This window comes from Nymphalis io, chromosome 15, assembly GCF_905147045.1.
Source record: "Nymphalis io chromosome 15, ilAglIoxx1.1, whole genome shotgun sequence".
NCBI classification, from domain to species: domain Eukaryota; kingdom Metazoa; phylum Arthropoda; class Insecta; order Lepidoptera; family Nymphalidae; genus Nymphalis; species Nymphalis io.
The window spans coordinates 496,991-523,329 of NC_065902.1; the positions used below are offsets into that span (position 1 = coordinate 496,991).

At 35.1% G+C, this 26,339-nt stretch overlaps 1 protein-coding gene across 11 annotated transcripts in view; it reads right to left on the reverse strand.

Annotated features, from left to right (window-relative positions):
• LOC126774040 (histone deacetylase 7) overlaps positions 1-26,339 on the reverse strand; it is an 81,182-nt gene that overhangs the window by 15,042 nt on the left and 39,801 nt on the right. The window contains exon 1 of one of the 11 annotated variants that reach the window (XM_050495347.1): positions 15,148-15,262. The exons of the other annotated variants lie outside the window; for them this stretch is intronic. The gene's annotated coding sequence lies outside the window, so the exon portion shown is untranslated. Of the gene's footprint in view, positions 1-15,147; positions 15,263-26,339 lie in introns of those variants that run through there. 11 annotated transcript variants of the gene reach the window in all.

A 26,339-nucleotide genomic window follows, 5' to 3' on the forward strand; every position in this document is an offset into this window, starting at 1 on the left:
TAGAGAGTGTACCTAACTGTGTTTGCGCGCACACTTATGTCCTACGCAGTTGGCTTATCTCTCTCGAGATTTGGCGCCGTGGCCGAAATCGGTCTGGAGGACATTATAATATGTATATAATGTTCGCCCGCGTCTTAATGGAGAGAGGGGCAGGTATTACTTAAAAAAAGTAGCCCATGTATACCACCATAGGTACCACCCACTCATCAGATATTCTACCGCAAAACAGCAATGCTTGATATTGTTGTGTTCCGGTTTGAAGGGTGAGTGAGCCAGTGTAATTACAGGCACAAGGGACATACGATCTTAGTTCTCAAGGTTGGTGGCGCATTGGCTATGTAAGCGATGGTTGACATTTCTTACAATGCCAATGTCTAAGGGCGTTTCGTGACCACTTACCATCAGGTGGCCCATATGCTCGTCCGCCTTCCTATTCTATAAAAAAAAGGTAACAGAGTCACTTTCGTATTTATAATATTAGTATAGATGTTGTTTTGTTCATCTTACGTGTTGCACATATTGATGCCTAGTTTCTTTTATAAAACGGTATGTTTGATATAAGATTAATATAATAGTATGTTTGATATAAGATTAAGATAATGATAATTTCCTATTATATCTAGTTAGTTAGATAGCTGTTAATTGAAATGTATTTTCTAGTCTACAAATGTAAACAGACTATGTTTTTATCCAAACGAATGTCGGCTTAAATAATATTGTCTGTACATAGTCGAACGAGTGCACATTGGGTATCATTGTTTATATTTGATGACGGTCCATAAAACATCTCGGACTTACCGAAACAAGATCACACGAAGGTATAATAATGAGTCCGTAACAAAGCTAAACGATAAATACTAAAATAACAAAACACAAAGCCTCACCCCCTCGTCCCGCTCCGCCTGCGGGAATAAAAATAGAAAGCGAACGCGACAAGTGAAGGACGCGCCCCGCCCGCAATATACCTGACCCACTCGCACATTTGTACAACGGGAGCGTGCGAGAGTAACAAAAAACAATACACGGCTAAATTATGAAATTCTATTTTTAGAGTACGCACGCGAACAACCAAACGTGCCTCAAGATCGTTCTGTTTGGCGGAAACCGGTATAATTTTGCGGACTTAGAAGATCTTCATACTGATTTAGAAAACCATTAAATAAAAAATGTGTGGGCATGTGGTTGTAGTTCAATTACATCGAAGCGTAAGTTGTGTTGTGTAATGCATCACTCGTAGCGGATTCACACGTTAATGGGATAGCAGTTAGCAGAAAGCTAAAGTTATCTTAGTTATCTATTCAGACGAAAAAAATTCACGAAAGTCTTAATAAATTGCATGGCAAGGAGACAAAATATTTTGTTCCACGTTAATCAAGTTGAAGGTTGTTTTTTTTTCACAAATGATAAATTAGTGAACTAGAAACCTGTTCACAATTCGCCGTACATATTTATAATACGCACATATTTGAACACGTTTTTATTTGAATCACGTTCCTTAACAAACGCGCTTATGTAAACGAAATCTCGAAAGGGCCTAACATCAAATTGTAAGTATGCATGTAAAAGAGTATCTCCTGATTTGCTTGCCGGATCTCCTCGATAGAATCTTCATTTTTTGTTGTCTTTCGAGGCAGACGAGCAAACGGGCCGCATGATGGTCAGTCAACCGTCACCTATGAGCGTCAGCAATGCCAGGGGCACAGCCAAGCTGCTGCCTTTCGGATAATATAACTCTTTTTAATTACATTCCATTAAATTAATAATTAGTTTAAGTTCAATAAAAGGTTGATTTTATTTTAATTCTGAATAATACTAAAAAAACTAAATACTAATTAAAGTGCAACAAGCCAAGATGGCTCAGTGGTAAGAGCGCGTGAACCTTAACCCATGATCGTGGGTTCAAACCCGGGTAAGCACCACTGAATTTTCATGTGCTTAATTTGTGATTATAATTCATCTCCTGCTTGACGGTGAAAGAAAACATCGTGAGGAAACCTGCATGTCACTGAAATTCTGCCACTTGTATTCCACCAACCCGCATTGGAGCAGCGTGGTGGAATAAGCTCCAAAACCTTCTCCTCAAAAAGGGAGAGGAGGCATTAGCCCAGCAGTGAGACATTCAGGCTGTTACTGTGTAAGTGTAATTTAAGAAGAAATCAAAAACATAATTTTTGAGTTTTTGTGCGTCTGGTGGAACGGGACACGATAATGTTGTGATCGATCGATTCTCAGGTGACTTCATGTAACAAATTACTGTATAAGTTATATTGGAAAATAATTGATAAATATGGTTAAAAATGGAAATACTTTAGTGATACTTTAGTGAAAGACCTTCCGACGATCCTTAATAATATTACAAATGTTTTTGTTTGTTTCGCTGTCACATCTCAACTATTCAACCGATCATTATAAAATTTTGCACACACTGAAAAGGACACCTAACACCTGACAGTGTGAAGGAGACACGCGAGCGAAGCCGCGGACAGAAGCTTGTTTTTTATATTTAAAAGAGGAACCTAAAAATGGAAAAGCAAAACCAGCCAATCCCTCCACATCCCGAAACAGCACCGGCTAAAAGCGTCCGTTCCACGAGGCGGTCGCTTCTATTTCCAATCGGCTAAATGTAGCCGTCGGAAACGTTACTGGAGTTTCCATTTGGTACTTAAACCGCGAATATTCTTTTTTTCAATAACACGTCGACTTATAAATAATACTATGATTGAAGAGAATTTAAATATGCATTTAAAAGAATTTAGGTATTTCAATATTTTTCAAACGAAAACACGTCCTAAGGTTTCACTTTTTGCCTGGAATTTTACAAGAGGCCAATCCCAATTTATGAGATTATTGATCGTAAAATATGGCCAGCTTCTTGTATTTAATAATAAAATTTTAGTTTCACACAATTGCAACGAGGTGATAACATTCAAATAGAAGATCGAATCTATCGAAATATTCATATAAGATTTCCCTAATATATTATTTGTATAAGAACGTTGATATGAATATTATAAATAGTTATTATTATTATACTAGTACAAGTTTAGAGTCGCCATTTCGATGATAATAATTAGCGTTTCACGTACTAGTGTCGTGGTCATGTATTCGCCAAGATACGAGTGTGCTCGGCACTTCCGGCCGCTCTATTACTGGATACAATATCCTAACTAATATTATAAATGGGAAAGTGTGTTAATTTGTTTGTTACGCTTAAACGACTTAACTACGCAACCGATAAAAATGAAATTTTGCCTATACCTTGTCATGGGTACCGATAAAGACATAAGGTACCTAACACCTATTTCTTTCTCACACGCAGTAGAAGCCGTGGGCGGAAACTTGTAAGCTATATAATAAAGATATATAAATATTTTTTGGCTTTATTTAAATGGTTTTATACATAATTAAGATAAAAACGAATTAGTCGTTTGTAAATGAAACTTATTACCGCTTTCACTTTTCAAGTTCATATAACAAATACAAACTTAAAAGATTATAACTAGATCGGTCATGTTTTGGCATTCTAAACTTTTTGATACGAGTGTGCTTATTTTCTGACGTTTTTTAAATTATGTCAATTATAGTTATATAAGTAGCAAAAATTGTTTGTTATAGTTACGTTAAAAATATCGTAAGAACGAGGGGACTCGAAACAGGCTAATGGTCAGATGCGAGCAATAACTCATGACATCTAGTTTGGAGTGAACTGCGCAGGAGTGAGTCACGGCTATAATTAGACATCTATAATTAGCTCGCCATACAAAGACTATGGCCGCTACAAGGATTCCGGTATCATTGACTCACATATGAGCACTCTTTGTCTCCGCTGCGTTTAGTTTTATTTTATTAACCTCAATTTAATGCTATCTCGCTCAACACGAAAGGTTGACTTTATAAAGATAAAGTCAACCTAAGGGTAAAAATGACTAACAAAACGCAGCGAGTTTGTTTATAATTATAGATTAAGTTCATTTAACATTTTACTTGTATTACAATAAAATTATTACATTTAATAGCAATTCATAGATAAGATGTTATCATTTACAGTCTTCTTTAAGTTGAATTTGAGTTTGTATATTATCACAATCGTAATCATTTAGCGAATCACATACTTAACGTCAGTTAATTCTTATTTATTGCATAATTATGCGTAAACATCAAAAACTACCGTTAATATAATTTTATTATTTATAATGAAAGGAATTAAACTTATGTATATCATTCGAATGTATTCGAATTTCATCATAACGAATACGTCAAAAAATTAGAACTTTAACAGAACCGATCTCTCATTGTCTCCGCTGTTTGCAGTGTTCACAGATGTGTCGTCAAGTACATGTGTTGCTTTTTGTGGACCTGCTCCTCAACCTGCTACTAGTAGCTAAGACGAGATCTCCCCCGCTTTGAGTCTATTCTAAAAACAGATGCGCCGCATTCCTATTGCCATATTTTTAGCATGCACCTAATTCTGGATACTAATAAGCTGTCACATCACACAGGTTTTTTTTTCTGTTCGATATAAATTGTTGATTTAAGACTTCGTAGTAATTAAAGCCGACAAGCGTCGAAATATCTCAACGTACTTTAACTAAAATGTATATAACATATTAGTAGAGCAGGACTGATTACAAAATATGATGTTTTTTACCTTAACTAAGCCTCCTTCCTTGGGTTAGAAATATTATTACTAATAAATATATGTATTCATAATATAAACAGGATGCCGGAAAACTACGAATAATAAAATTGTTTGCACATTATGTGTAATTTAACGCTGAAAATGGACAAAGTTAAACTAAACAGATCAAGTAAATTAAGTGAGAATAGAAAATCGACCTATTAACAGATTACCGCAACCTGTTCTTTGGGTAGTGTTACGCTCGTCGTACATCAGTCGAGGGGTTCGTGGGTTATTTTTGACCAACAAAGGCTGAAACAAGTTGCCGGCTTATAAACTAAAAATAACCGACTCGATACTTTCCCACTCGCGGGCTATTCTTGGCGGTGGTTATACAAGGAGCTATTTTAGGTCCCTTTTTGTTTAGTTGTTGCACGATTCGATCCCAAATCGTTTTAGCCTGATTGAGTACAGAATAACGTGTGGACGTTTGTATTCTTTTTTGGAGTGATTGTTTGAAAGAGTAACTGATTAAACTGATTCAAACTCAGAATTAAACTAAAACGAATGAAATTCGATAGATGAATTGAGAAGAGGTTTTGTTTCGTTAAATGTCGTATTAATTATTTTATATTTTAATTGACATCACAAATACCAAAAAACATTATTTATAATTGTAGAATTACTATATTTCCATCGTTGAACTTATTGTTCTCTTAGGTCGCATTCTGTTGTTTTCTTATGAATATGAATGTACAAATTAGAGTTATTGGTCAATAATAATAAGGCGATAATGTTGTCTAAATTTACTCAAGGCTGGAGTGGTCGCGCCTGCTCCGCGTGACTGCGCATCTAAATATAGCTCAACTATTGACAGTCCCTCTCGCTGGAGTGCGAGGGCGTGCAAACAAACAATCATATAATTATAAGAACCAATGTAAAGTTATTGACCACTAAAACATATTAGATATAAAGTTATGAAAAGATTTTCATTGCGAATAAAATGCTCATGATGATGAGATGTATCTTCAAGGGAACGATGTCAGCATCTTATATTAATAGTGTTTTAATAATTTTGGATACAGTGACGGGACAGCGTGCCATAAAAGAGCTATAGCCATCCTGTAGTATTAATGCTTTAAGCGCTTTATTATGCGCTTGTATGTCGTTGATAAATATTTATTTAATTTGTGTTTATATGCTCTACTTATTTACCCTATTTGAAAAATAGTCTATAATGACATAATCACAAGTAATGACATTTGATTGGATGCACACAACATAATAAAAAAAAAACATATAGACATAGTGCAGTGTAGAAATATAAACGATGACGATTTAAATGACAAAATTAAAAAATAATACAAAACACACATTGAGGACGAAGACGTAAACAAAATGTTCTTGTCGGCACTTTGAATGTACATACATATCAACTTTATTTAAAATGAATTTATTTGCTATAAATACAGATTATAACTCGCGACACGATCACTTGGACAGGGCGTCATTATAGTTTTGTACAAATGTAATTCTTATTTGTTGACGTTCGTTGACGCATGTTTAAAAATATTTTTCGAGAAGCGGCGACGATTTTAGGACGTTAAATTATAATCAGCGTCAAGTGCGAGAGGGACCTTGGATACGCATTACGGCTTATCTGTTTGAGGAAACGTTCATTCCTAAAATAGAAATAGGAATCGTACATGACTGAGCATAATTGTATTATTTTAGATAAACGAAAAGGCAAACGTAATGATAACAGTTGGAACAAATTAAATATGATTTAATTAGCTACATACGAGTTTGTAGGTGGTGATACAGATACAAAAGACAGCGATAAAAAATAAGGGCTACGTAACATTATTATAAATAATCGAATCGAACGCTAATGATAAGAGCTGGCAGAGAAATACTTTGTTTTATATCGATTGAAATAAGTATAATGCGCGGAGTACTCAAGATGTTAATATTACTCAAGTGTAATGATTATAAGAATTGGCGTTTGATAAATTGCGGGATTCCCTTTGTTCTTACCTACTGTTGGTTTATTAGCCACTAATTCACACCAAGATATCTTTAAGAAATATTTACAATATTTTAGTCACTCTTTTCTTTTCTGTTACCGGGTTGCGTAATACTGAAAAAAAAGAGATTGGTTTTTATTGCCTCACAATACAGCACTAAGCAAATAATGTAGAATTTAAATTTCACGTTGAACGTTTTGTGGCAAAAGAAACCAGCTCAGTGCCTCAATACAGATCAACACACTGGTTTTCGGCTGGTCAGCTTGCCACGGAAATTACGCAATATCAATAATCTATTGATTTCACAAACAATAACAGATAAAACGAAGTATTTTAAATTATATTAGACAACAAACAGGTAATAAAAAAGTGACAACTACACTATCACACAGTTACTGGTGGTAGGGCTTTGTGCATGCTCCTCTGGATAGGTACCACCCACTCATCAGATATTCTACCGCAAAACAGCAGTACTTGATATTGTTGTTTTCCGGTTTGAAAGGTGAGTGAGCCAGTGTAATTACAGGCAAAAGGGACATAAAATCTTAGTTCCCAAGGTTGGTGGCGCATTGGCTATGTAAACGATGGTTGACATCCAACATGCCAATGTCTAAGGGCGTTTGGTGACCACTTACCATCAGGTGGCCCATATGCTCGTCCGCTTTCCTATTCTATAAAAAAAAACAATGACTAAAGCGCCGGTACATTCACATATTGCAAGTATATACAACACTTTAAACTTATCCGAAATACATTTCACAACTAGAAATATTTTCTCCGAAAATAGTATTTCTCTTTCGCCGTATTGCTTTCTCTGCGTGTGCTTGTATTTACAACAATATGGCGATATGGCGGCATCGCTTTGTGCCCGATAAGATCGCCACCGTAAGTTTCTCTTGCTGATTATATTTCGTATCGAATGTTGTTGAAATTAGTCCATCATATTATTTAAATCTTTGGCGCTTTACATACCGTATGTTTCGTTCAGTCCCCTTTATCCTATATACTCGAATATATGCAACTATTATTTATTTAAAAAAAAGCTAGTATTTCTAATCAATTTTATAAATGTGAAAAATCTATGTTTGAATTATATATGATGAAGCTTTTATTTAAATTTATTTATATTATAATTTATAACACGGACGGCTGGGGCGGCTGCTGAGAGTGCAGCAGCGAGGAAGCGGGAGAAATATGCCCCCTTGTTTAAAAATTATTTATTTGTGCCACTAGCGTTCGATGTTGGGGGTCGGATTACTACTACTTACTTTAATAAGGGAAATTGTCTGTCGCCTTAGAGAGAGGGGATTTGACAGTCGCTCCGGGTCCCATTTGGCACAAAGGTTGTCCATTGCCATACAGCGCGGAAATGCGGCCTGCATTATGGACAGCTTTGCATCGGGTGGGAATCGGGAGGGACTATTTTAAATTTGACTAAAATAATAAAAATTAATAATGTAAATTTAAATCAAATCCTATGTAATGATTTTTATATCAACTATGATTTTATATAAATATTCTTATATAGTCTCAAAAATCTATTGAAGTTTAATAGTGTTTATTAGAATAGTTTTAATTGTCTTATTATACAATGTCGATATTTATTCGACGTCTTATCAAACATAAAAAGAAGACATATTTTAAGACATACAAAAAAATTTTTTTACTAACGTTCATACAAAATTTATATACAAATAAAACTGAAACGATATACGGGCTCAATGGGTAGCAACCATTGAATTGTTTAATATCCATACGCAGGTACGTGTTTTTATAGTTGACGTATTATTCATTCTTATCAGTTTTTGTATAACGGAAAAAAAACCTTTCGATCCAGACCAGCAAAATACTGCTAAGATTGATTGATAAGATTTTATTAATACTCTCGCGTGTGGGTGGCGGCCGTGATAGTCTATTATATTACCCTATGTTCTCTTACGGAAAACAGCGGTACAGACCTTTTTTTTTCGCTGGAAGAACGCATTACGCGTTTCGCCCACGGCAAAAGTGGGGGGGTATGTGGGGCTCGCCAGTGTCCAAAGGCCAAGTGCGCCCCGAACATTGGAATACCCACTAAAAAAACCAGCGGTACCCTTTCTGTCTAAACAAGGAGCACCACAGAATCGCTTGCGCATGCTACCGTGACGCTACGTATGGTACTTCACTCATTCCCCTTCTATTGATGGGGTCTGGTAATGGCAGTTCCAAGGGCTGTGCTCTTATGACTGCGGAATCCTGTTTCGCCATCCGTTGCTACGGAGGGGTCGTTGGGGCGGGAAGATCCCTGGGTGTGTACAACAGATGTCTCTAATGCTTCTCCGTTCATTCGCAGGACGATCAATTTTATAATATTAGTAAGGAATTAAACAGTGCTATTCTGTAGTAAGAACTCACTCGTAAAATGTTGAAAGCCGATTTATGGTGATGCGCTATTTTGATCGTGTTCTTTGAATTTTATAATTATGTCAATGTCGCATATCACCTTCTGAGATTTCGTCATCGTGCTCTGCGAAGTTTTTTTTTTCTCGTACAAAAATGTTCTACAATAAATAATACTTTATAGTTCATATATATAAATGAAAGTGTAAAACCAGTTTATTGCAAAATAATGGTCATTAGAATAGTAATTAAATAAAATATATCTAATAAAAAAGTGTGGAGTTGGTATTAGTCGATTACCATACAAGATATATAAATTTTCTTGTCGGGTCTTTGCAATAGAAACTCCATTCCGAGCATGTATTAGCCTTACATTAAATTTAAGCCTGTTGTTAATAAGTGTCACATTTGTAAGTGTCTGTAATAAAGTTTATATTTTTACTTTTTCGTAGTCAGTTAATATCTACACACATATCTAGTTGTAATTTAATCCTTATTGCATGCGGTGTTTACATATTATAATTATCGTATTGTTTTAGTAGTTTATAAGTTTAATACTGTCATATACTGTCTCGTTGGTCCATTGGCTGGATGTAAGGACGCAGACCCGGAGGTCCTGGGTTCAATGCCCAAGTCGGGATAATAAGTAGTAATTGGGTTTTTCTGTCAGAAAATTCTCAGTAGCTGTCCGGAGTCTGGAAGTTGGAAATGTGTACACTTTCATGCCCCGGAAAGCACGTAAAGCCGTTGGTCTTGCGTCGGAACTCTTTCCGGTCGTGTCGGATTGCCGTCCCATCGGATTATGAGAGAAAGGGAATAGAGAGTGCACCTGTGTTTGCACACACACTTGTGCATCTCTCTTGAGATTGGCCGCTGTGGCCGAAGTCGGTCTAGTGGACATTACTGTCATATATTTATACAAATGGAGCTATTGGTAACGATAAACGAAAACAAAAAAATAATTTTCATAGAAGACTTCATAGGTAACTGAATGGTTATCCGTTTGGTGACGTCACACCGGTATATAGAGAGTAACAATATTTGATATATATATGTATATATCATCCATTAGAATGAATATTGTTGTGCGAGCGTGTTTCACAATTAGTCTGTCCGTGGGAGTGATGGTTACGGTGCGACCAGTATGTCACGAGTTCTATTTCTGTTTCTCATAAAACCAATTCAATTTCCGCGTACACGTTTTCACGGCGCTATTTTAATACTGTCGTCATGTAATAAAAATATTTTACTGTAAAATTTAATGTTTAATACTATTTCAAGTACTTATCTAACGTTGTTATATTGTCGCTGCAATGAACCGTACAGACACACTTTTAATGGTTCAACGTAACACTTAAATTTAACTTATTAAGTAAAAAATATACAAAAAAATCATTAATAATATTAACAACAGTTATTTTAATTATCAAATACAAAGTGTGTTTGTCTTTTTACGATATAATTCTTAATTCTAAATCTATTCATTAAAAGGATATATAAGTTATTTTTAATAAAACGAAAGGAAAAAGGAATTTATATCTAATTTGTATGTGGTGTGTATAAATATAAATATGTATAAATACGATTGCATTAATTGTATTTGAATATTAATTGCAATTAATTGTAAACATTTCTTTGACGTAGTTCATACTCAAATACAAAAACAGAAAGCTTTCATTCAAATAAGTTCGCGCCACGAGAGCACCTCGGCCCTCGCCTGCACTACTGATAAAACTTCCGGCGAGGTTGTCGCCCTTCCGGCTTGCTTATCGGTCAGCTGGTATGACTTGCCATATCACATCATTATGCAGCCCTGTAGGAATCGTAACACTAGTGTCCTTCGCTAAGATCGCATATTTATTGAAATAATCAAAAAAATAACTTTTATACATACGACATTAAAAGTAATCGGCACCATGAGAAAATATTCATAAATTCAGTTAAACAAAAACCGGCTAAAATAACGTGATATTGAATTCATTTAAACGAATAATTAATATTCAAATCTTTGCTAATTGGGTTTCGCTTGCCAAGAAAGCGAAAAGTAATTTGCCAATGTCGAAGGGAAATGATCATCAACTACCATTCGAAAGTCTTCTTGTGTCAAATATTGAAACTAAAGTATCTATTCATACACTGTGCAATATATCACAATGGTACATATTAATGCTCTCTTTCACGCAACATTTATGACGAAAAATTAAATAAAATAATTTAAAAAAGGCTTATAAAAAAAAACTAATATTTATGTTATCTTAAGCACGTTACTTGTTCCAAAAAACCATTAAAGTAATGGAAGGGAGAAAGTAAGGTAAAAGGTGCGCATGCGCCGGTACTTTTCCAAGTTTGTAATGTAAAGTACGCGTCTCAATTATTACGATTGGAAGTTTCCACGATAATCATTGAATGAAATTGAATCAAAAACGAGTTTAATGAAGTGACAATTGCATTATGTGAAAACAAAAACGCTTTGAATATAATTTATTTATTGAATACATTTTTTTTACGTAACAGAAATACAATAAATAGATTAAATACATGAGGCATGCTTATCTCTTAAAGAGATCTCTACTAGGCTAGAAAATAAGAGATATGATCAAATCGAATCTCGCATATCCGTCTGTATTTATAATGAGTTTATAATATTTATTCATAGTAATGTTGTCGCGTTGTATGTTCGCTAAATGTTTATTGACAGTTGTGTTACAACAATAAATACTTATTTCCGACTTTAGTTTTACGATCAATAATCTAGTAGTTTTTTTTGTTTTGCCCCGTGCCTTGTGAAATTAAATTCTAGAATAATAATGGTTTTACATTATACAATAAATTATATTTTGTCGTAATGTCATATAATTAGGATTGCATTTCATTTTTCTTATTATTTCAGGTTTTTTATATATTATAACTATTGCCACTTCTGTTGATCTTCTGAATAAATAAATACACATCACATTTTTATTTTAAAATACTTTTATTTTTTCAAGTTCGTTAGCATTTCGTAGGTATAGTAACTATCTACTCATAATCAATCAATCAATCAATCAATAGCCAATCGTTGTCCACTGCTGAACATAGGCCTCTCCCAAGGTGCGCCAAAGCTCCCTGTCCTCCGCCTTCCGCATCCAGTTGGTGCCCGCCACCTTCTTAAGGTCGTCGGTCCACCTGGCTGGAGGGCGCCCTACGCTGCGCTTGCCGATTCGCGGTCTCCACTCTAGGACTCGTCTGCTCCAACGGCCATCGGTCCTACGACATACGTGACCAGCCCACTGCCACTTCAGCCTGCTAATTTTGCAAGCTATGTCGGTGACTCCGGTTCTTTTCCGGATAATCTCATTTCTGATCTTATCCTTCAAAGATACTCCGAGCATAGCTCGCTCCATAGCACGCTGAGCGACTTTGAATTTGTGGACTAGTCCCGCAGTTAGTGTCCACGTTTCGGCACCGAATGTCATGGCAGGTAAGACGCATTGGTTGAAGACTTTCGTCTTCAAACATTGCGGTATAGACGACTTGAGGACTTGACGAAGGTTGCCAAATGCTGCCCATCCCAAGCGAATTCTTCGATCGGCTTCCTTCTCAAAGTTGTTCCTACCGACTTGTATTATCTGTCCTAGGTAGGTATATTCACTAACAACTTCGAGAGGTTTCCCCTCGACGTATATCGGTCCCGGCACGACATGCCTATTGAACATGACCTTGGTCTTGTCCAAGTTCATACCGAGACCGACACGCCGGGAAGACTCGCCTAGGCTACGCAGCATTTCGGTGAGTTGTTCCAGCGACTCTGCTATGATGACGATATCGTCGGCAAATCGAAGGTGTGAGATGTACTCGCCGTTTACATTGACTCCATACCTAGTCCAATCCAGCGTTTTGAAAACGTCTTCCAACGCGTTGGTGAACAGTTTCGGGGATATTACATCCCCCTGTCTCACCCCTCTGCGCAGTTGGATCGCCTTCGTCTTACAGTCCTGGATGTGGACAGTCATTGTAGCGGCGTTGTACAGACATCTCAGTACCTCGATATATCTCCAATCGATATGACATCTCTGCAATGAGTCGAGCACTGCCCAGGTTTCGATGGAGTCGAAGGCTTTCTCGTAGTCCACAAATGCCATACACAGCGGCTGATTGTACTCTTCGGTCTTCTGCACAATCTGCCGAACAGTATGGATGTGGTCCACGGTGCAGTAGCCTGATCGAAAGCCGGCTTGCTCTGGGGGCTGGAACTCGTCAAGTCGTCTGGCGAGACGGTTCGTGACGACTCTTGAGAACAGCTTATACACGTGACTCAGGAGGGAGATTGGTCTGTAGTTTTTCAAGAGGGTTTTATCACCTTTCTTGAAAAACAGTACCACCTCACTCCCGCTCCACGTTTCCGGGGTCTTGCCATGTTGGATGACGGAATTAAAGAGGCTTGCTAGCTCTTTCAGGACCGGAGTCCCGCCTGCCTTAAGCAACTCTGTTGTGATTCCGTCATCTCCCGGAGCTTTGTTGTTTTTAAGCTGTTCTAGAGCCGCCCTAATCTCTCCTTGGTCAACGACCGGGAGCTCCTCGGAGTAATGGCGCATAAGAGGGGCGCGCTGGTCATCAATACTGATTCCCACGGGTTTATCCGATCTTGAAGAGAACAACTGCCCATAAAACCTCTCTACTTCTCCGACAATCTCAGGCCTAGAGGTAACGACCCCACCATTTTCAGTTTTAAGTTTTGTCAGACGCGGCCTCCCAAACTTGCGAGCGAACACTTTCGATCCCCGATTTTGCTCAATCGCAGCCTTGATGGCACGGGTATTGGAGCGTCGCAGATCGCGTCGCGTCAGCGTTTTTATTGTTCGGTTTAAGGCCTTATCTGACAAAAACGATGGTAGTTCTACTACTCATAAAGGGAAGGAAAAATAGTGAACAAATAGTCAAATATATAAATATAAATAGCACAAACCGCACGCCTACGACAAGTTTTATTTAAAGACATATATAATATACAATAAATGACGTTTTATGTGATAACTGTATAAATCAAATGACTGTTTTCCTCTACAAAAATAACTTGTATCTTAAATAACAATGTTCGCCACAAACATTACGTATTAATTTTCCTATTTGAAGTCAACATACATACACAAATTTACATGCGCAAAAATAACATTGCTAACAAAAATACAACGTCATTTGAAAACAATCTACATATTATATGTATCTATATTATTGTGTTGAGAAGTTTGTATTTAACGCATTAATCGCAGGAACGACTAGAATGACTTGCAAACGAAATTGTATGTAATGTCTTTATTGGGGAAGGTTATATAATTCATGCTAGCCCGACCGTAGCAATAATCAAATTTTCATGTTTATTTGATACGCTGACTTTGGATGGATGGGTGTCCGATGGGACCGTAATCCACGAATTGAATACACGACCAGAATGTTCAGGCTTAATACCAATAGTTGTAACGTGCTTTCCGAACCATGTTACAGCCGCAACTTCCTAACCCCAGAGAGACAGGAAATTTCTCTTGACAGAAAGACAGGCTTCAATGTTCTTGACTCAGAATACGATAATATATACGTAACAACACAAAAATATATTTGTTTCGTTTCTGTTAAATAAAATACATAGTCATTTGAGTCACGGTCGCTGCTCGGCGTCGCCACCCGTCGACAACCGATCAATTAGTTACTACGACTGATTGCCACTGCGATCGTGACGAGGGGATAATAATAAATGCCTCTATCGGCTACTACGGACTACAGACCATGGAACTCTGCCGAAGAACCGACTTAATGTGTTTGTCAATTAACGACGTGACGCCTTATTTATCAAAATAAATTTAAAATTTTAATTACGAAGATAAATATATATAGCCTACAACTCCATACTCTTTTAAAATATAATTTAACAAAGACAACGAACAAAATAATTGCGAATTACTGAAATTCCTCGCTTCAGTAGTAATCAAATTTTTATTAGCATTACTTAATACGATGCGGAAAGAGCGCAATTTTTAAATATGGTTTTGCGTTAATAGATAGCCTGCGATTTTTTGGCTTTAAAATGTTAATTTACATACAATAATTATATAATAAAATAAAAAGCAGATGATGATGAATTGGTCGTACGTTTGTGCGTAGCTCTCGTGGCGGTTACTCAAGAACTATTCTGGCGTCACCTTGCACACCACTCGTTGCGACACGCCGAACGCCGAACGCCGCACGCCGCACGCCGCACGACACGCTGCATCATTACACGCCGTAAATAATAATAAACTTCACACGATAAATTAATTATAAACTATTTCTTTGATGTACTGTGTACCTTTAATAAATTCATCTTATTTGATGAAGCGATTGTTTTGATATTATTTAATGAAATAATTAATTGACCAACAAGAGCCATATTTTATATTTTAGTTTAGTGAAACACATTAGTAATGTTATATGATGACAACGCAATTTTGTTTATGAATCATAACAGTCCATTTGTTCCTAATACATACGTTTTCGTTTAGCGCGTCACGTCTGTGAACTTTCTTCCACATAACATAACAGTAATTCGGTAAGGTTGGGATCATAATATTTGTATTTTGTGATCTCATAGCAATGTCAATAATGTGATACTAATAGGCGAAGTAAAGTAAAGATAATCCTAAAGCTGTCAAGACATGCGCTACGCCGCACGCGCCGCCTTGGCCGCAATGCAGCAGACGGGGGGTCGCCTGCGCCCGCGCTTCTTCTCGCATGTCTGATAAAAGTTGTCACATGCTTGTTAAATAAAATCTATGTCAGAAATATTTTCAATTGGCTGATTTTCTCTCAAACATAATCTATTTTTGGTTTATTAACTTTATCTTAAGCAATTATCAAGTTACGAGTATAAGATACTTATTTATTTTTTCCTAATCAATGCCAGGGTTATTTTTAAACACGAAATAATTAAAGTGAAAACTCATAGTGACCATAATAACAAACAAATGGAGTAAGGGTACTTACAAAGAAGGACAGGAAGCAATACTACTCACAAGTTTTTTTAATAAGTTTCCAACGAATAATAATCGCAGCAAAGTCCAACTTAGTACTTCCAAGAATTAATAAATACGTTTTAACTTTAAGTTGTAATTAATATAATTCTAGTGATTCGTGGCGAAGTATTTAAAGTGACATCAATAATACCGCATGCTTATGTCAGCCGCTGCAGTGAACCGGTACATCGCGTTAACACGGAGCGCAATCAATCTGCGCGGGCGCAGGGGACGTTGGCAAACGTGCAGACACAAAACATTCATACGATATGATTGATACAATTTATATAATGAAAGGTATTATAAAATATTTCTATGCCTAATTTGCTCAATTTATTTGAGTATTATTGAGCAAAATTTAAAATAGCAGTTTAATGGCACGTCTTGTTTGATAAATATTTGTCTCTTAATTTTAGCGACAATAGAATATAATAGTTAGGACGAGTTTGTTATCCCCAGGAAAAATTGTTTTATTAACTACTATAAAATGCAATGCATGCATGTGACGCTAACAGTCGGGTTCCAAGATGGGCCACGACCAGCGCGAGATGAGCTGGCGAAGCGCCAATTAGGTGGCTGCGGTCATCTCGCGAGATCTCTGAAATTGACCTCCACGCTGACTCACCGCTAGATAATTAAGATCTCTTTAATTTGACCGGGAGATTCGTTTAGGAGAGCGTGTCTATATCACCATTTTATATTGGTGACGTATGAATAGGAAAGTTGATAACATACTACTCTAATAGATTACTTATTTTCATTATAAATAATAATCATGCAACTAAATCATTAGTTTTATCATTTTTAATTCTTATCACACCAAGATTATGAATGCGAATGTAACTTTCGCATCTGTACTAGTGTTACCTTATCGTGACTAAAGCACTGAACCGATCGTTATGAAATTTGACATAGAAGTATCCTGGAACCTTAGTAAGTATTTTTTTTTAATATAATTTCCATGATTTACGTTTAATTACTGGATGTGTAGATAAAACAATAAATAAATCTCGGGGAACATCTAGTTATCAATTATGCGCCAAATTCGTTTTAAGCAATGACTTTCTAGATATCGAGCATTGGAGAGTATGGTATTATGAAAATTCCCCTCACATCGAGTCTGGCTGGTATCCAATCAGGTGCGAAGCGTTGCGTTTGGCCATAATGCCTAGCTAATAATAACCGGCCGGGCTGTCCGTTTATAGACTAACGAGAATAGCCGGCATGGAACTGTTATAGCTGTTCCTATATGGCGCAGTCCGTAGACGAGCTAATTCTGTTCGGAGTAAATGTGTCGTGGTTGCTTTGTGCACGCCGGACATGTAGCTGAGATACTTGTCACTCGTACGATTAATTTGTTGTATAGTAACGGCAACGGTTTTCTCACTGCTTGGGAAGGCTTGGAGCTAATTTCACGACGCTGCTACAATGAGGGTCGGATACAAATATGGCTGATTTTCATATGACACATGGAGGTTAACTAATAAAATAAACCTCGGAAACCACAATATATATATATATATATATATATATATATATATATATATATATATATATATATATATTATCAGCTAACACAAAATCATAATTATTAAACGTGATATAAAGTTATGTGTTTAATACAAGGCCTTACACGATGAAATCACCACCCAAAATATAACCGTTATCACAATTTAATGAACATAAAAATATATTATGAATAAGTTAATGAATTAACTAAATATTTATATATATTTTTTTGCCACAAATCGAATATTTTAATTTGAAGAAAAGCTTTTCGAGACGTACCTAAATAAAATAGTAATAAAAGTAACGACGATAATCGACTTGATTTCAAAAAATGCTAAGTATTTTATGATACTTTAGTAAAAAATGTTATTAACCTCGCTGAGCGTATATAAAAATAATTTAAATATAAATAAACGTATTGTTTATACTTATCCCAAATTAATTAGAATATATTATAAATAAAAAATTGGTAAGGAATACATAAAAAGTCATAATAAAGCAATAATAAATTTAGATAATTCTTCACGTTTTCCGTAATTATACAAAGTAATCTATTTCTTGCCTTGATTTAATAAACAAACGTGCCCATTGAGAGAATTGATGATTGCTAATATACTCAAATCTGAACCAAACACGATGTCACGGGGTATATAAAAGAACGCACCTTACCTCTTCTCACTACCATTCGCAGAACACCGCACCCCGTATGTTATGTCCCTCGTGCCTTTAATTGCATCGCCTCATTCACCCTTCAAAGCGAACCACTGTAATTATACGAAGTATTGATTTGAAGATACAATAAATTATGAATGTCTATATGTATAAACCTGTCATACGGCTGGGCTACAATCAGTAAGGTCTTAATAAAACAGTAATAGAACTTTCATACAGCATTTAACTAGTACATTTGTATTTGTATTATATAGAATTTTTTATAATATAAGGCAACGTAAAGTACTAGCCTTTGAATATCCTACTGCTTGGCAACTACCTATCTATACATGTATATGTAAATCGAAATCAAACCTAGGTCTTTATTGTCTTATAAATAGAATCTTGAAACATATGAATATTTTTAAATTAGACTGCAAAATTTAAGTCTGATATTAAGTAACTTAAAGAGATGAAGTGTGATCGCTTGTAATTTGTATAAAATGTATTGTGTTATTGAATTAGTTATTAATTTTAAAAAATCAAAATACTAATATAATTTCTGTGGATATTTTTCTTACTTTTTTCTCAATTACTCCAATTTACATTATATAAAACGGAAATATGAAAAAGTTAGATTTGGAGCTATTAATATATATAAAACTATTTATTTTGTTTTACTCACTGTATCATGTTGGTGTTTATAAAATAAATAAAAAATATACAGTTCATTACGAATCGCCGTTTCCATAATGATGGCGTCAGGCGCTATCGCGGTGAAAGCTGGTCAAACTATAAGGAGATAAAACATTGTGTGGCACTTTTACGGCTTGAACATTTTTTGAGTTTACATTTGTATGGCGACAGCAAACTTAAAACTTATGAATTAATTAAAATGAATTACGAAACAACTCATCGACTATTTCAAATTTCTTTATCCAAAATGCTGTCTGACAATGGACGGATATCTTCCGATTTTCAAGAACGTTTTGCAATTGTAATTTATTTTTTACTTTAGCAACATCAGACGCTTGTTATAATTTAATAATAATAATAAAGCTGAATAATTATTTATAGATCAATGACATAGGTACATAATTTATTATGTACAGGCAACAGATTGTACTACTTTAAAAGGTCGAAGAATCAATTGAAAATAATTTGTTGATTATTTAAAAAGCAATAACAGCGCATAAACAGCATCAGTATCAATCAATCAGCTGAGAATTATTCGCAGCAGATGTTACGCTACGTCACTTCCGCCGGCATTCGCACGCCCGCCCTTTCAGACTGCCGTTCAACGATCACTTTTAACCTTAAATAATTAAAAAAAACTTTGTTCCTGATAAAAATTATGTGACCGGGTTTTGTACTAAATTATATAAAAAAGATTAATCTTGTACTAAATAAGAATTACTAATAGAGTTGTGAGAGAATGTTGACGAGGTACATGTGGATATTTCAGATATGTATATTTGATATAATCAGATATAATTTTACTGGTGTTAGGACTTTGTGCAAGCTCGTCTGGGTAGGTACCACCCACTCATCAGATATTCTACGGCAAAACAGCAGTAGTTGGTATTGTTGTGTTCCGGTTTGAAGGGTGAGTGAGCCAGCCACAGGCACAAGGGACATAACATCTTAGTTCCCAAGGTTGGTGGCGCATTGGCTATGTAACCGATGATTAACATTTCTTACAATGCCAATGTCTATGGCGGTGGTGACCACTTACCATCAGGTGATCCATTTGCTCGTCCGCTTACCTAGTCTATAAAAAAGTCTTTAATAAAGCATTATATTTTCAGAATAAAAAATATAACATAATTCATATAAAAATATATTTCATATAAATATTTCAATGAAATAAATCGTATAAACATTTCGAAGAGCGAACAATGCAATTTAATGGTTGAAAGTAATGTCGCGTAGTAGTAGTATATTTCACTAAAAACAATAATATTCAACGAATTAATATGCAATAAGCCCATACTAAAACACTGTAGCTATAATATGGAACTACGCTATTTCCGCTTAGAGCCGACTGAAGAGTGCCGACTCACCTGTTGCGTAGGAAACCCGTCCTAGACCTTCAGCGTGGGCGCGCCTCGGTTGCGGTAGGTCGCTGTACCAATACCGCTTGTTTTCGCTTCGTTTTGATCGATTTTTAAATAAACAAAGGTGAATATTAAATTTATATTAAGTGTTAAGCAGTTCCCGATCGATTGCATGATCAGCGTTACAAATATTCTTGAATCAATGTCTCGTGATAATGAGACGATATTTCATAAGTATCATAAGCTTATTAAGTTTCAGATTGTATTCCCTATCCTCAGCGATGTATGTAGCTGTTATGCTGGCATTAAATCTATACAATTAAACAAGATGGAAAACAATTGTGCTAATTTTTAAGAATGGCGATGTTTACACTTTTACAATTTTTAAGAACCGACCGAACCGAACCGAAACAGCCTGTGAATGTCCCACTGCTGGGCTAAAGGCCTCCTCTCCTCATTTTGAGGAGAAGGTTTGGAGCTTATTCCACCACGCTGCTCCAATGCGGGTTGGTGGAATACACATGTGGCAGAATTTCAGTGAAATTAAACACATGCAGGTTTCCTCACGATGTTTGCCTTCACCGTAAAGCACGAGATGAATTATAATCACAAATTAAGCACATGAAAATTTAGTGGTGCTTGCCCGGGTTTGAACCCACGATCATCGGTTAAGATTCACGCGTTCTTACCACTGGGCCATCTCGGCTTTTTAAGAACAGTAAGCTGAAATTAATATGTTGTTAGCGACCTGTGGACCATGCGCCTGGGAAGACACACGTCGTAACTGTCACGGTGTCATATGGCAGGCGTTACCGGTCAGTGTAAGATATCGACGAGATGTATAAATGATTTTTATCGCATAATTAATTAATTTGAATCGTTCCTTTCGTGTCTTGATAAAATGCCGTTAAATTCATAAGTCTGTAAGCAATTAATTATTTATAAATTTTAAATATAATATAAATTTGGAAAAAAGAAACCAATAACTCGTTTTTTAAATTTCCTTGGATTTTTGAAAGCTGCACCAACCTTAAGTTAACCTTATTATTACTATCTTTCGTATGTATCAAATAACTTGAAAAATGAAGCATTGTAATATAAACTTATATTTCTATAAATATCAAGTTTCATCTTTATTAGCAATTGATTAAGGTCGAATTTCGTACACGTGGCAATTATTCATTCTTACTATTGGTAACTAGTAATCATTCCTTACGCAATTTTAAAATAAGTGTTGAAAGCATTACTGTTTGACGAGCAAATAGTATTTTTGCATATCAACAATAAATTAAAATCGTACAAACGTACCTATACATACGCGTAATACATATGCAAATTTCGTGCGATGAATAGGTATATTTGAAGAGTTATTATGGGGTAAATATTTTGAGTATAAATCGCGATTTAAAAAACGATTTAAAAACGTACGAATAACAGTATTTATATACATTGGTACAATGACGTCGCGACGAAATTTACGAATATGTAATTTAATATCGGCTTTATTTGTAACGGAGTTATTAAGTTGATTACTTTCATCATTAAATACAATATTGTATATAATTCATTGAATCGCATATGTACGTAATTTGTATTAACTTCCGTTTGTTGAATTTGAGGTGTATTCCTTGCACACCAAGACAATATACTTAAGAATTAGTAAAGGCTACATCGCTAAAGAAAGATCTCCTCAAGGTAGAAAAAATGGTCTAGTGACGGTATAGGTACACAAATGTAATATAATTAATCTGAATACCTAATATATTTGAATGAATGATTACTAACGATGAAACATCAAAAATATGTTCGATATGAAACGTATTAGTATTAAATAATATTGATAAACTAAAATTAGATATACATAAAAATGTGGTTAATGATTTTTAAAGTAGAATTTAAATTTTTTCAACCGGAAAGTTGTTGGCGGCGAGGTCGCAGATTTAAATTATTTTAAGGGTTCCAACACACGAGCGCTTGTTATATTTTTTTCATTACTCTAATCCAGAAGAATAACGATATTCTCGTGTGTGGCATGTGTATAATTAATTAATTAACCCACTGCTGGGCTAAGGCCTCCTCTCCCATTTGAGGAGAACGTTTTGGAACTTATTCCACCACGCTGCTCCAATGCGAGTTGGTGGAATACATATGTGGCGGAATTTCAGTGAAATTAGATACATGCAGGTTTCACGATGTTTTCCTTCACCGTCAAGCACGAGATGAATTATAATCACAAAATAAGCACATGAAAATTCAGTGGTGCTCGTCCGGGTTTAATTCCACGATCATCGGTTAAGATTCACGCGCTCTTACCAATAAATAAATTAATAAGTTGCGAGACTTGCGCTTTCAATTGTGGCTGTCGTGTTAACGAACGATTCATTTTTCGAATATAGAAATCGACTTCATAAAACGATCACATACAGCCAGCCTTAAGCGGCACCTTTTCGAAATCGACATTACGTAATTTTCCGAAAAGTATCATTGACATTTTGGTTTCAAACTTTTTCGCAGACTTCGATTGCGCAATATTAATAAAAGATACGTGTTGCAATATAAATAATTAACTAATTCAAATTGAACTAGATAAATTTAAATATCGAACGAAAGGATTATGTCATTGTATTGAAGCTGCCACGACTCTATATTGACAATTGTCTGGTAAACGTAAACGCAGAGGTATGCTTTCGAACAGCACTTTAAATATTCACGTATATGATGATTCATGTATTTAAAATATGTTCTCAGAAATGATTAATTTAGAATATTATGAAATTAAAATAATAATAACTGATAAGTTTTTATAAACAAAATGGCGGAAACGGGCACATTATTAAATCGACTCATGATTTAGTATTCAAGGTTGGTATTTAATTTTAAATACCGAAATTAACATTTATAAAACAATTCAATGTTTCATATAAACAATGATATCACAAGTAATAACGACATTTTCATTCGAAGTTTATTTCTGTAATTACGATATATAAAAATGTCAATAAAATGAGAAATTAAAAACAGTTGTCATCATCTTTGTTCAAGGATGTTACAAAATACATACTCGTTTTATTTGTCGGTCTATGGATACAAGTATATTCTTAAATATTTCTCCGTGGTCGAGGTTGGGACGTCGAGTCGTGTAAGCAGATGAAACATACAAACATAACATATAACATACTGCATAATTATGATATTGATTTGCCAACTGCTCAGGAGATATTATAGTGCTCAAGTGTGTGCGCTAACACAGGTGCACTGTTTACTCTTATAATCAGATGGGACGACAATCCAACACGACCGGAAAAAGTTTCGGGCGCTGGACCAACGGCATTACGTGCTTTCCGAGGCGCGGAAGTGTACTTTCAACTTCCAGACTCCGGACTGCTACTGAGATTTTTCGACGGAAATACTTTAAAAAAATGTTATTGGCCCGACCTGGGATTTGAACCTACAACATTCGAGTCTGCGGCCTTACATCTAGCCACTAGACCAACGAAGCAGTCATTTTGAACCATATTAACATACAAAATAAATCAAATAAAAATATACTTTATTCAACTAGGCTTTTGGATAGTCATTTTACAAGATTAATTTAAATTTTAATCTATAGTAGATGCTACCGACAAGAACCTGCAAGAAACTCAATAGTCACTCTTTTCCGACAATCAAATTAAACAGATAATTAAATGCAATTCAATTATATATCTTGCAAGGATATCAACTAGTGCTAACACTTTTTTATCATACATCCATACACACATTTCATGTAATTAATTATTGAGTAATACGCCTTATTAAACAAAGTTTTCTTCGCTTATGATTTAAATTTATTAATTGGCAAAGCTAATAAATAAATATCATGATTTTTTTTAAAAACAAGATATACAAAATTTCGTATGTGCGCTTTTATATGTTTTGACCGTTGAAGAGTTCCTGTGTCTGATGCCAAGTTGAGTGTGGAATCAGGTCATGCTTATCATTATAATCTATTGTTACCGGAAATGAACTAACATCTACAACTTTAACTCCATAGGATAAGAGGAAGTAGATGTAATTCAGCTTGGGAGATTTAACCTAAACCAAACAAACAAACCAACATTGCTATTTAAATAAAATCTTGTAACAAATATAAATACGCTCTCTTTAAAAATATTCGTAGAGATTAGTATTTTTTTTATTGAATAAGTCGGTCATATGTGTCACCACCACCCATTGACATGGGCATTGTAAGAAATTTTATCCATCGCTTACATGGCCAATGTGCAAATTACACTAGCTCGCTCACCTAGGTACCTACCTAGACGAGCTTGCACAAAGCCCTACCACCAGTAAAACTTACTGTAACTTTTTAGTAGTATTTATTAGTTGGATACTAAAGTTGAGTAGTAGAGTAGAGTAGAGTAGAGTTGGATACTTAAGTGAAATCTCGAGATAACGTAGTCGTTTTTATTTTTCAGCAAGAACACTTTTTAATCTAAGCAATCTTCATTGAAGGAGGCAACTTCGAGAACTTTAGAACCATGTATCTAGATCCCATCAGTTACCTTATCGGTGAACGACCATTTATATTAAAATTATAAATCCGAAAGTAATTCGGTCTGTTACGCTTCCGATACTAAACTTCTGAACCGATTTTGAAAAAAAAATCAAGCGGACCTAGGCTGCTTTATTATACCTAACATTTGCCCAACCCCTAGTACGCAAAGCCGCGGGCGAAAACCACTACTTCATATCTCTGCTCAGTTCCAGTTTTATGGAAGAGTGAGTAATAACAGGCACAAGGAATATTACATCGTAGATCAATATTTATAGTTGTAGCTGACCACTTGCGATCAAGTTTATCGTTTATATTTCTATTATAAATAAAATTAAAAACCTATATATATAAACGAGCGACGGTACGATACAGCATATAATCAAATGCAACTAATTAGTGGATTGAGGGAGCCGTAAAAGGCAGTAATTAATGTCTGAGGTCACATTGACTGATACTCGATGTTAAACGTAAACATAACTAGAATGAGGTTAAAACAAGTAATCACCAGTCGGATGAGGGGTTACCGCTTTATGCGTGGTAACGGACTGTGACAACTGACGAGCATCGGTTAATCGTGATCAGGTCTTGATTAGACATAATACGTTTCGTAATATACTATTAGTAGCAAAATCTAAATACAAGTTTAATTCTTGATAATGTTGATTTATAATTATAATCTTTATTAATACGAGAAGAAACACTTTTAAATTAAAAAAAACGGAAGTCGATTAAATATCAAAATCAAATATATATACTCACTATTTTCCACCCGCCTGTGAGGGAGGTCTTTTCCTGTGCCCGTAGCATATATGCAAAATTTCATACTGATCGCATGCGTAGTTAAGGCGTGAAAGCGTAACAAACAAACAAACTCACTTTCGCATTTATAATGATTCGAGTAGGCTCATCGAGCTTCCCCTGGCTACCTCGATTCACAGAGTAGACACCACCGTTAAGTAACGGCAAGAGATTCAGTCAACAAGAAACGAGACATTATAAATTATAGATAACGAAGAATTATTTTTGAATCCAAAAACTATTTATAAATAATTTTGACAGTGAAATATGAGTTGTTATAAATAAAATTTCCACCTATATATATAAAATTACAAGTGACACAACTAATGTATTAAGAAAAAATTAAATTTTAAAACGAATAATAATTTTTGAATCCAAAAACAATTTATAAATAATTTTGACAGTGAAATACGAGCAGCTATAAATAAAATTTCCATATATATATATAAAAACAAAATTTTAATTTTGATTTTGAATCGAAAAACGATTTAACTTAAAGTTATAATTAATTTTGACAATGGCATACGAGATATTATAAATTTTATTTATTATATAAATCTTGTATATAGGTGATTAGGTAAAGAATGTTGTGTCGTCTGTTTTAAAATGTTAAAGTAATGATGACAGGTAGTATTTTATCAGGGTTTAACTGAACTGCGTATATCGTATACTGTACACATAATTTACCAAATAGCTTCGTCAAATGTAGCCCTCTGGTTAATTCTAAGTCACTTTGGATTC